This window comes from Chrysochloris asiatica, unplaced genomic scaffold (genome assembly GCF_000296735.1).
Source record: "Chrysochloris asiatica unplaced genomic scaffold, ChrAsi1.0 scaffold00129, whole genome shotgun sequence".
Lineage (NCBI taxonomy): Eukaryota > Metazoa > Chordata > Mammalia > Afrosoricida > Chrysochloridae > Chrysochloris > Chrysochloris asiatica.
The window spans coordinates 8,262,820-8,276,142 of record NW_006408647.1 but is presented as its reverse complement, the minus strand read 5'-3'; the positions used below and the strand labels follow the sequence as shown (position 1 = coordinate 8,276,142).

General features: G+C 42.0%; 1 pseudogene; it reads left to right on the top strand.

The window, feature by feature from the left end:
- Positions 1 to 2,852: 2,852 nt before the first annotated feature.
- LOC102826159 lies at positions 2,853 to 6,650 on the top strand (annotated as a pseudogene).
- The last annotated feature ends 6,673 nt before the right edge of the window (positions 6,651 to 13,323 follow it).

Below are 13,323 nucleotides of genomic sequence, written 5' to 3'. Positions count from 1 at the left end.
TTCGCAGCCCGATTCGTAACCACTACGCTACCAGAGCTCTTGCAAAAACTTCCAGCACAATATTGGATAGGAATGGTGACAAAGGGCATGCTTGTCTGGTTCTTTTCTTTATTCTTATTTACATGGTGGAGTACATGTATTATTTTTCTAATCTTGAACCATCCTTGAATCCCCGATATGAATTCCACTTGATCATGATGTATTATCTTTTTGATGTGTTGCTGGATTTTGTTGGCTAGGATTTTGTTGAGAATTTTTGCATCTATGTTAATGAGGGATATTGATCTATAATTATCTTTCTTAGTGATATCCTTCCCTGGTTTCATTGTGAAGGTTATGCTTGCTTCATTAAATATATTAAGATATTTTAAATCCTTCTTTATATTCTGGAATAATTTGAGAATAATTGGTGACAACTTTTCCCTGCATGTTTGGTAGAACTCACCAGTGAAGCCATGTGGGCCTGGAAAAGTGACATTTAAAAATATATATATATCTTTAATCAGCAACATGAATGATGACTCTAAAAAGGGAGTTAAAATTTTTATGGAAAAATTCTAATATCTATACCGAATTAGGCAAATCTGCTTCATAAGACCTCTTTAAAGTGTTAAAAAGCAAAAATGCCATTTGAGAACTATAGTGCACCTGACCCAAACCATAATATTTTCAATTGACTCATATACATGTGAAATTTGGACAATGAACAACAAAAAGAGGATGAATTGATCCATTTGACTTATGGTGATGGAGAAGAGAATTGAAAGTACCAGGGATGCCAGAAGAACAAACAAATCTATGTTGGAAGAAGTACAACTGGAATGCTCCTTATGAGCCATGATGATGAGACTTTATGCCTCACATTTTGGACATATTATCAGGAAGGACCACTTCCTGATGAAGCACATTATGGTTTGCAAAGTGGAGGGTCAGTGGAAAAGAAGAAGACTTCCAACAAGATGGATGTCATATTAGCAGCAGTAATGGACTCATGTAACAATTGTGAGGATAGTGCAGGATCAGGAAGTATACCATTGTATTATGCATAGGGTCACTATGAAATGGAACTTCCTTGATGGCACCTAACAACAGCATTACTTGTGTACCTCACTAGATGGAAGACACAAAAATCAGATGCCTATATTTGAAAAAGAAACCCAATATCATCAGTCAAAAGAAGGTCAGGGGCCAGCTGTAAAAAAAGACCATCAACTGATCCTATACTAATTCAGTTACAGCTAAAGAAAAACATTTTAAAGTCCATGAGAGCCTAAGTACAAATTTTAGAATGGTGGTGGTGGTGGTTGTGTGTTGTGAGCCAGTTCTGATTCATAGTGACATTGTATAGGGTTCCCAAGGCATGAACCTTTATGGGAGCAGAAAGCCATATCTGTCTTATGTGGAATGGCTGGTACTTTCAAACTGCTGACCTTGAGGCTAGCAGCCTAACTGGTACAGTGCTCCTTAAACTTTAGTATGTGTTGTTGTTGTTAGGTGCCATCCAATAGGTACTGACTCATAGCGACCATATGTACAACAGAATGAAATGCTGCCCAGTCCTGGGCCAAACTCACAATTACTGCCACTCGTGAACCCATTGATGCTGCCATTTTACCAATCCATCTCGCTGGGGGTCTTTCTCTTTTTCTCTGACCCTCTACCTTACCAAACATGATATCCTTCTGCAGTGACTGGTCCCTTCTGACACTATATCCCAAGTACGAAAGACAAAGTTTCGCCACTCTGACCTCCAAGGAGCACTCTGGCTGCACTTCTTCCATCACAGATCTGTTTCTTCTTTTGGCAGCCCATGGTACTTTCAATATTCTTCTCCAACACCAATACCATAACTCAAATGCATCAATTCGTCTATGGTCTTCCTTACTCATTGTACAGTTTTCACATGCATATGAGGTTATTGAAAACACCATGGCTTGGGTCAAGTGTGCCTTAGTCCTCAAGCTGACATCTTTGTTCTTCAACACTTTAAAAAGGTTTTGTGCAGCAGATTTGCCTAATGCAATACGTCGTTTGATTTCTTGACTGCTGCTTTCATGAGTGTTTCCACCACTCATCTGTTAGTTTGTCATATTGTCATGGCTTGTGAGTTGCTGTGATGTTAGAAGTTATACCATGGGTATTTTAAATACCAGAAGGTTCATCCATGGTGGACAGGTTTCAGATTAGCTTTCAGATGAAAACAGACTAGGAAGAAGGAGTGATGAATTACTTCTAAATATTTAGTCACTGAAAACCTTATGAATAGCAGAGAAACACTGTCAGATATAGTGCCAGAAAATGAGTCCCTCAGGTTGGAAGGCACTCAAACTGTGACTGGGGAAGAGCTGCCTCCTCAAAGTAGAGTTGACTGTGATGATGCAAGAGGAGTAGAGCCCATTGGAGTAAAGCCCAGGGGATTATCATTTGCTGATGAGGCACAACTCCAAATGAAGAGAAAAAGCTGTAAATATCCATTAGTAATCAGAACATGGAATGTATGAAGTATGAATCAAGGGATATTGAAAACTGTAAAAAAATGAAACGGAATGCATAAATACCAATATTTTAGGCATTCATGAGCTGAAAATGGACTGCTATTGGCTAGTTTGAATCTGACAACCACATGGTTTACTATGCTGGCAATAACAAATTGAAGAGGAATGGTGTTGCATTCATAGTCAAAAATAATATATCCAGATCAATCATGAGGTACAATGCTGTCTATGACAGGATAATATCCATGTGCCTACAGGGAAGACTGGACATATCGTCAGTAGGGACCAGTCAGTGGAGAAGGATATCATGTTTGGTAAGGTGGAGGGTCAGAGAAAAAAAGGAAGACCTCCATCAAGATGGATTGGCCAAGTGACAGTATCGATGGAATCAAGTCTGGCAACAGTAGTGAGGTTGGCCCAGGATCAGGCAGTGCTTCGTTCTGCTGTGCATAAGGTCGCTATGGGTCAGTATCAACTCGATGGCACTTAACAACAACAACAACACAGGGAAGACCAGTTCATACCACTATTATTCAAATTTATGTACCAACCACTAAAGCCAGGGAGGATGAAATAGAAGAATTCTGCCAATTTCTTCAATCTGAAATAGATTTAATATACAATCAAGATGTATTGATTATTATTGATAATTGGAATGCAAAGGTTTGGAACAAAAAGGATCAGTCGTTGGTGATAGAAATAATGTTGGAAATTGAATGATAGAATTCTGCAAAATCAATGCTTTGTTCATTTCAAATACCTTCTTTAGACACATGGACCTCGCCAGATGGAATATATTGAAATCAAACTGACTACATCTCTGTAAAGAGACAATGGAAAAGCTCTATATCATCAGTCAAAACAAGGCCGGGTCAGATTGTGGAACAGACCATCAATTGCTCCTATGCAAATTCAAACTGAAGCTGAAGAAAATGAAAACAAGTCCATGAGATCCAAAATATGACCTTGAATATATCACACCTGAATAGGAGATCATCTGAAGAAGAGATTTGATACATTAAACACTAAAGACTGAACACAAGAGGAGTTGTGGGATGACATCAAGAGTATCATACAGGTCGAAAGCAAAAAGGCTTTAAGAAGACAAGAAAGAAGAAAAAGATCAAAATGAATGTCAGAAGAGACATTAAAACTTCCTCTCCAGTGTAGAGGTGCTGCTGCTCGTGTCCCCACGGATGAGAGTGAGGCCCAGACGCTGGCCATGGCTAACCTAGACCTCATGAAGAGTCATCGGTTTGAGGTTGTTCCTGTGTGAGACGGCACATGGTGCAGAAGAATGCCAAAGGGTCTGTGCCTGGCAGCCAGGAAGGGAGGGAACCTGGCCCCACACCTTGGGCCTGGCCCCCGCCACCCCACAAACCCCACGAGGTATTTGTAGAGCTAAATGAACTGCTATTGGACAAAACCCAAGAGCCTCAGGGGCTGGAGATGGTTTGCTGGATCAAATTTGAGGAGATGTGGAGGAAGAGACAGAGTGCTGGGGGAAACCTCATGTGGTCTCCCTGCCCTTTCGAAGTCTCTGGAGCTTCGCCTGACACTGGCCCACAGGGCTGTCATTTTGGACCTGGACTAGCAGACACTGCCTAGCGTAGCCCATCAGGTGGAAGAGCAAATGGTCATATCAGACCAGATCAAGGCTGAGAATAGAGCCAATGTGCTGCAGGCTCTGCTACTGAAACACAGCCACCCAAGTGATGAGAAAGGTTTCTCCTTCCCTCCTAATAGCTCAGCTGGCTCCCTGGACTTCCTGCTGGGTCATCATGGCCACAGGGTGGAGAGTGACCCCCATGTCACTGAGCCACTCATTGGAGGAGTACCTGAGACTTGGCTGGACGTGGAGCCAGAGCGTGAGCTGTCCCCTCCAGTCCCACCTGCTGGCATCACTCCTCCAAATCCAAGCATGAGCTGAAGCTGTTGGAGAAGATCCCAGAGAATGCAGAAGCAACCGTGGTACTTGTAGGGTGCTTGGGGTTCCTGTCCTGCCACATCATGGCCTTTGTGCTGCTGCAGGCGGCAGTAGAGCTGGATACAGTTCTCGGGGTGCAGATGCCAGTGTCCTTACTCTTTTTGCTGGTGGATCCAAGCAGCGCCAACATGGCTACCAGGAGAGATTGACCGCTGAATTTCCACCCTCAAGTCCGACAAGCAACTCCATGATGTGGCCTACTTGGCAGATGAGCGAGAGGACCCACTGACTGCCATCAACTCTTTTCTGGACTGCAGTGTGGTGCTGCCACCCTCTGAGGTACAGGGCGAGGAGCTGCTGTGCTCTGTCGCTCATTTCCAGCACCAGATGCTGAAGAAGCTGGAGGAGCAGGGGCGGCTATTGTCCACCGGGGCGGAGCTGGAGCCCAAGTCTGCCCAACACAAGGTGCTCCTGCAGATGGTAGAAGCAGTAGACACAGCCGAAGATCCGAAGATGATCCCCTTCGGTGGACAGGCTGGCCCTTTGGGGATTTGATCAGAGATGTACAACGCCGCTACGCCCACTACCTGAGTGACTTCCGAGACACACTCCACCCCCAGTGCCTGGCGGCCGTCATCTTCATCTACTTTGCTGCCCTGTCTCCTGCCATCACTTTTGGTGGACTACTTGGAGAGAAGACACAAGACCTAATTGGGGTGTCCGAATTGATTATGTCCACAGCGTTCCAGGTGGTGGGTTGATCTTCTGTTTGCTGGGGGTTCAGCCGCTGCTGCTGCTGGGTTTCTCAGGGCCACTCCTGGTCTTCAAGGAGGCCTTCTTTTCGTTCTGTAGCAGCAACAAACTGGAGTACCTGATGGGCCGAGTGTGGATTGGCTTCTGGCTGGTACTTCTGACCCTGCTCATGGTGGCCCTGGAAGGCAGTTTCCTGGTGCACGTTGTGTCCCATTTCACCTAGATCTTTGCTTTCCTCATCTCTCTCATCTTCATCTACCAGATCTTCTACAAACTGGTTAAGATCTTCCAGGCACACCCACTCCATGGCTGCACAGTCTCCAATAGCTCAGAGGCCAGTAGTAGCAAGACTAAGACAAGGACTGTGACAGAAGCAACGCTGGAGCTGGGCAACGATTGTTCAGCCCCACAGTCTAGGCAGGGGAGGCCCAGAGGCCAGCCCAGTACAACCCTGCTGTCGCTGGTGCTCATGGCCGACACCTTCTTCATTGTCTTCTTCCTTCACGAATTTAAGAACAGCCAGTTCTTTCCTGGCCAGATCCAGTGGGTGATCGGTGACTTTGGTGTGCCCATTGCAATCCTCATCATGGTGCTTGTGGATTACAGTATTGAGGACATCTACATGCAGAAGCTGAGTGTGCCTAGCAGTTTCTCAGTGACAGCTCCAAAAAACATGGCTGGGTCATCAATCCCCTAGGAGTGACAACTCCCTTCCTTCCCTGTGGATGATGGTTGCGAGTCTGCTGCCTGCCATTCTAGTCTTCATCCTTATCTTCATGGAGATTCAGATCAACCATGCTGATCATCTCCAAGAAGGAACGCATGCTACAGAAGGGCTCTGGCTTCCATCTGGACTTGCTGATCATTGTGGCCATGAGTGGCATCTGTGCCATCTTTGGTCTGCCCTGGTTGACTACTGCCACTGTCTGCTCCATCACCCATGCCAATTCACTCACTGTCATGAGCAAGGCTGCGGTACCTGGAGACAAGCCGAAGATTCAGGTGTCAAGGAGCAGTGAGTGACAGGGCTACTGGTCGCCATGCTTGTGGGCCTCTCCATGGTCACTGAAGATCTGGTTCAGCAGATACCACTGGCTGTGCTCTTTGGGATTTTCCTGTACATGGGAGTTACCTCCCTTAATGGGATCCAGTTTTATGAGTGGCTGCACCTGCTGCTCATGCTGCCCAAACACCACCCAAATGTCACCTATGTCAAGAAGGTTCAGAACCTCCATATGCACCTGTTCACAGCCCTGCAACTGCTTTGCCTGCCCCTTCTTTGGGTTGTCATATCCCCAGCTGCTTCCCTTGCCTTCCCCTTCATCCTCATCCTCACAGTGCCACTCCGCATGGTGGTGCTCACTCGCATCTTCTCTGAGTGAGAGATGAAATGTCTGAATACGAATGAAGCAGAGCCAGCGTTTCATGAGCAGAAGGGTGTGGATGAGTACAATGAGATGCCCATGCCTGTGTAGCTGCTGGCTGGAGGGACCAATCTGAGGGACTGATGGACAGAGGGACAAAGGGCTAGGGGGATGGGACTTACCACTCCCTCCTTCCTCATTTTTACTTAAGTGAATAATTTAAAGTCCTCACCCCTGAAGTGCTTCGGTCCCCACCAAAAAAAAAAAAAAAAAGAACCAATGGTATTTAAAGAAGTCCAAGTTTCACTGAGAACAATGGCAAAAAACAAGGCTGCAGGAATTGACAGAATACAAATTGAAGTTTTTCAACAAACTGATGCTGAACTGGAGATACTTGTCTACACCTAGAAATTTGGAAGACAGCAACACAGCCAGCTAGCTAATTGGATGAGATCCATATCATGCCCATTCTAAAGAAAGGTGACCAAATGGAATGTAAAAACCATTAATATCAGATTCAGCTAAAATATTGCTGCAGTTCATTAAAAAGTGAAAGCAATGGTACATTAATGGAGAACTGACAGAAATTCAAGTCAGATTCAGTAAAGGATGTACAATTTTGGATGTCATTGCTGGTGTCAGATGGATCTTGGCTGATAGCAAAGAATTCCAGAAGGGTGTTTCCTTATCCTTGATTTCCTCTTCCAAGTCTTTCAACTGTGTTGCTCATGACAAACTATGGCTAACATGGCAAAAGATGGGTATTACAGAGCACTTAATTTTGCTCATGAGGAATCTGTGCATATAGACCAAAAGACAGTTGTTCAAACAGAATAAGGAGATAGGGAAAATTTTTAAATCAGTGTGCCAAGGTTGTATCCTTTCACCATACTTATTCAATCTGTATGCTGAATAAATAATATGAGAAATGGATTAAATGAAGATTTACTGATGATGGTCAAATATTACAGCCTTCAATATGGATTACACCTAATTGAAAAAAAAAAAGTACAAAAATCTCTAAAACTGGACCAATAAATAATATCATGACAAACAGAGGAAACCTTGATGCTGCCAAGAACTTCATTTTGCTTGGATCTACAATCAACACTAGTGGAAACAGCAGTCAAGAAATCAGATATGTATTGTAATAGGCAAATCTGCTACACAAGACCTCTTTAAAGTGTTCAAGAACAAAGATATTAGTTTGAGGACTAAGGTGAGCCTAAATTTTCAATTGCCTCATGTACATGTGAAAGTTGGACAATGAATAATGAATATCATAGAAGACTAGATGAATTTGAATTATGATGTTGTAGAAGAATATTGAAAGTAGAATCAACAGTCGGAAGAACCAACAAATCTGTCTTGGAGGAAATATGGCCAGAATGTTCCCTAGAACCAAGAATGGTGAGACTTCATCTCTCATTCTTAAGATATATTATCAAGAAACACATTATTCCTGGTAAAGTGGAAGGTCAGGACAAAAGAGGAGTGTTCTCAGTGAGATGGACTGACACCATGCAGCAGTAGTGGACTTGAGCATAACAATTGTGAGGATGGTACAAGATAGGGCCGTATTTTATTATATTGTGTATAGGATCGGTGTGAGTCTGAACCTACTAGTTGGCACCTGACAAAAATGACACATATAGTTTGATATTCTTACGTTGAATCCCCTTTGCATTCCTGGGATATATCCCAATTAGTCATGGTGTATAGTCCTTTTAATTTGCTGAGGATTTGTTCATCTAAAGGACGTTTACTTAATGACAAAATTCTGAAGGTTTAGGAAAGAAGGAGGAAGAAAAACAAGAACACAAGGAAGAAATGGGATAAAGTGATGTTACATTAAGAGGATTTCAAACTGAAATGAAATTAAGTTTATGCTTTGTTAAATGTAAAGCTGATGTTCTGCTCTATAAAGTTTCATTTAATTTACAATAAAAGGTTAAAAAAAATACTAAGCTAACAATGATGCAGAAATTTAAATAACATTTCCAAAGTCTCTTAAGTTAATGCCATTGAATGTACTATATGTTTTACTTCTATAGATTCTAGAGTTATTTAACAAATCATTAACTGGTCCTAGTAATTAGTAAATTATTTTGGTGTGGTGTTGTAGGATAAGTACTGAAATGCTAACTGCAAGGTCAGTGATTCGAACTCAACAGTCACTCCTTGGAAACCTTTTACAGGGTTTCCATGAGTCAGAACTGACCCGATGGCACTTACAACAACAATAACATTATTTCTAGCACTTAGACATGTTGAATAATTATTTTTGGAATGAATTATTTAATTGGAAAATTGCTAAAGACAGATTCTCTTTTCTGATAATAAATTAATTACTTTAAGAAGCCTGGTTCTTAGGACATAATTCTATGTAGACCACAAGACCCTTTTCTTTCTCTTAGTTTTTTCTTTAGCTATTAATCTTGATTCTGAACACACACAAACACTCATCATTTCAATACAGGAATTAAGGCCTTAGATTTTCATCTCATGAAAATTCAGAGTATTCTGAAAACTTGAGCAATAGATGACTAGGTTTTTGTGTCATAATATGAAGGAAGCTCGAAACACTCATTTACTGACTGACTTAAATGTTCTTATAGAAAATAGAGATCCAAATACTATTTCTTTTTAATAACTTCAATGACAGAGTAACAATGGATTTCCCCAAATTCCATATTAGATAATAATTCTCATTTTGCATTAAATTTTAGAAACACTCAAACAAATTATTAAATCTAGCCTCTATTGAGAGAAAATAGTAAAAAACTGTGTTTCTGTAGAACAAGCACTGGATCTCAAGGTTTGTTTGAAGCACAAGGTGGTGGTTCGAATCCACCAGTTGCTCCTCAGAAACCCTAGACAAGGTCGTTCTCTATGAGTTGGAACCGACTCAATGGCACTTAATAACAACATCAACAACATTGAAGTTGAACACTGAAATATTAATTTTAAACTATTCTGTCCTTGAAGTGGAGTGAATTACTTCATATGATTTTTCCACCCATAGTCTTCATAACTCCCACCAAACAACATTCTGCTCTGCTGGGTCTGCTTAAGAGAAGGTGAGAGAAGATGTTGACAGGATGAAAAGAAGTGACTGCTAACCGAGTTCATTGTGATTATAAAAACCTGGAACTCTAATGTGAGTTTAAAATGAGCCATCTCGTTGGCAGAAAAGCAGATCCCACTGCCATTAAGAAAAAAGAGCTAGGAGTGGAGTATGTCCTTTAGACCTTGAGATCCCTGCACGTTGAAACTCCTTGACCCACAGACAGGAGACTTGCTTGCAAAGTGAGGTGCTTCCAAGCATTTACGTGGGGGAGCCAGGTTTCCTAACCCATGGAGTTAGAGCTGAGTGCATTCAGTCTGAGGCTTATGGTGGACTGGTCCATCAGAGAAGAGTCTGTTCTAACTAATACATTGTGTCCTGAACATTTTCTGAGCTTCCTTATAACTCTATAACTTAGCTAATAAACCCCATAGCTGTGAGTTTGGTGTTTGAGTTCTGTGTGACCATTACAATGAATTTTCAATCCCTTTGAGTTGTTGTTAAGTACCGTGGAGTCAGTTCCCGTCATAGTTACCCTGCACAGGGTTTCCGAGGCTGCAAATCTTTATGGGAGCAGAAAGCCTCATCTTTCTTTCTCTCACCGAATGGTTGGTAGTTTCAAACTGCCGACCTTGAGACTAGCCGCCCGATTCGTAACCACTATACTACCAGAACCCCGTAACTGTGAGTTTGGTGTGACCATTGCAATGATTTTCAACCCAGTTGAGTAGAGAGTGTGATAAGAGGGATGGTTGCTGCACATCTTTTTACAATCCTAAGGAGCTCTGGTAATGTAGTGATTACGAATCGGGCTGCTGAACCTCAATGTCAGCAGTTTGAAACTGCCAGCTATTCTTCAGGAGAAAGATAAGGCTTTCTGATCCCATAAAGATTTTCAGCCTCAGAACCCCTGTGTAGGGTCACTATGAGTCAGAACCGACTCCACGATACTTAACAACAATAAGAAATTACGGGGGTGGTGCTGTGGGTTAATGCGGCAGGCTGCAAAGTCAGTTTGAACCACAAGATCTGAAGTTCAAACTCATCACGCACGTCTTGGAAACTCCATACAGGATTGCTATGGGTCAGAACCAATTCGACAGCACTTAACAACACCAGCAACAACAATTCATCAACTGGACTACTGGTGTGGCACTGTAGGATAAACACAGGACTGCAAAATTGATTTGAACCACAAGGCCAGCAATTCAAACTCACCAGTCACTCCTTGAAAGCCCTATATTAGGTTGCTATGAGTCAGAACAGACTCAACGGCACATAATAACAACAATTAATCAATAAGGAGCACTGTAGCTTTGTAAGATAAGCATTGAACTGTTAATTTTCCAAGGTTGTAAACTCCTAATTTCCAAGGTTGTTGGTTAAAGCTACCCAGCAGTTCCCTGGGAGAAAGATAAGGTTGTCTTTTCCCATAAAGACTTACAGTCTCAGAAACCCTATACAGAGTCACTGTGAGTCAGAACAAAATCCATGATACTTAACAACAACAATTCATCAGTTATCTTAATCAATATTTTATTTTTTATTACCTACAACATTAATATAACATTTTTTTGCATATTTGAGGGTACAGGTAAAATGTTAGATTATGATAGTCAACCCTCCTTGGGCACATTAAATTAAATTCTTTTATGTTATAGATGGTCAAACTAAAGTTGGAAATTCTCAACTTGAATGTGCATGGCATCTTCTTTGTAATTGCATTTTAATTGGAAAATAATGAAGTTCTTTATCTACATATTATAGATGTAGTTTTAAAAGCAATGTTGATAAAATGATTTAGGAAATGGAAGAAATGAAGAAATTCTTCAGATGCTGGAAATTACAAAAATTCCTAACAGTGTAAGCACTGAAACTAAACTTTTCCTTGGGTTGTGTACTCAGCCAGAGTGGCAAAAAGCTTGGACTTTGAAAAGTCACATCTTCTAAGAGGAGGCAAATCTTGAATTTCAAGACTTTCCTTTGTTGTTCTTGCTGTTGCTAAGTGCTCTGGTGTCAGTACCAAATTATAGTGACTTTGTGCACAGTCTGGTCGTGCACCACTCTCACGATCATTGTTACACTTGGGTCCATTATTACTGCCACTGTGCCTATCCATCTGACTGAGGGCTCTTCCTCTGTTTCACCAACTTACCAAACATGATATCCTTCTCCAGGGACAGAGACATGAAGTGTAGCCATGCTGGCTTCTAAGGAGCATTCTGACTATACTTCTTCCAAAACAGATTTGTTTGTTCTTTTGGCAGTCCGTGGTACTATCAATATTCTCCTCCAACACTATAATGCAAATGTATCATTTCTTCTAAGGTCTTCCTTATTGTCTAGCTTTCACATTGTTGTTGTTAGGTGCCATTGAGTTGGTACTGACTCATAGCGACCCTTTGCACAACAAAATGAAATACTGACCGGTCCTAGGCTAATCTCACAATTGTTGCCACACTTCAACCCATTGATGCTGCCACTTTGCCACTCCATCTCACTGGGGGTCTTCCTCTTTTTCTCTGACCCTCTACCTTACCAAGCCTGTTACCCTTCTCCAGCAACTGGTCCCTCCTGACAATATGCCCCAAGTATGAGAGATGAAGTTTAACTATCCTGGGCTCCAAGGAGCACTCTGGCTACACTTCTTCCAACACAGATCTGTTTGTTCTTTTGGCTTTCACATTGTTGTTGTTGTTAAGTGTTGTTGAGTCAGTTCTAACTCATAGTGGTCCTGTATAGAATTTCTGAGAAGCAGCTGGTGAGCTTGAACCACTGACCTTGCAGTTCAAACAACTTTACAGACTGATGCATTAGCCCACAGCGTCACACCAGGATGCCAGTCTGATGCATGAGCCCACAGAAAAATGGAGCCATTGACAACTTCAAACTCTCCTCCATTTGTGTTGATGTTACTTATTGATCCAGTGATGGAGAGTTTTGTTTTCTTTACATTGAGATGCAACAGGTACTGAAGGTATGCAAGTATTTTAATTCGTCTTTTCTCTCAGCAAGTAAGGTTGTATCACCTGCATAGCACAAGTTGTTAATGAGTCTTCCTTTAATCCTGATGCCACATTGTTCTTCATAGAATTCTGATTCTCAAATTATTTGCTCAGGATACTGATTGAATAAGCATGGTGAAAGGATATAATCCTGGCATACTCCTTGCCTGCTTTTAAACCATTCGATGTCCCCTTATTCTGTTTGAAAGACTGTTTTTGGTCTATGAACGGGTTCCTCATGAGTGTAATTAAATGTTCCAGAATGCTCATTCTCCACAATGTTGTCCATAGCTTGTCATGATCCACACAATCAATAACCTTTGCACAGTCAATAAAGCACAGGTAAATATCTTTCTGGTATTCTCTGCTTTTAACCAAGATCTTCCTTTGTTGTTGTTCTTGTTAAGCGACATTGAGTCAGTTCCAACCCATAGAGACCCTGAATAGGGTTTCCGAGGCTGTAACTCTTTACGGGAGCAGAAAGCCTTATCTTTCTCTCACGGAGCAGCTAGTAGTTTCGAACTGCTGACCTTGCAGTTCACAGCCTGATTTGTAACCACTACACTACCAGAGCTCCTTTAAGATTTTGCTTTGTTGTTGTTGTTGTCAGGTGCCATCGAGTTGGAACCGACTCATAGCGACCCCATGCACAGCGGAACGAAACAATGCTCGATCCTGGGCCAACCTCACCACCGCTGCCACCCCCGAGTCC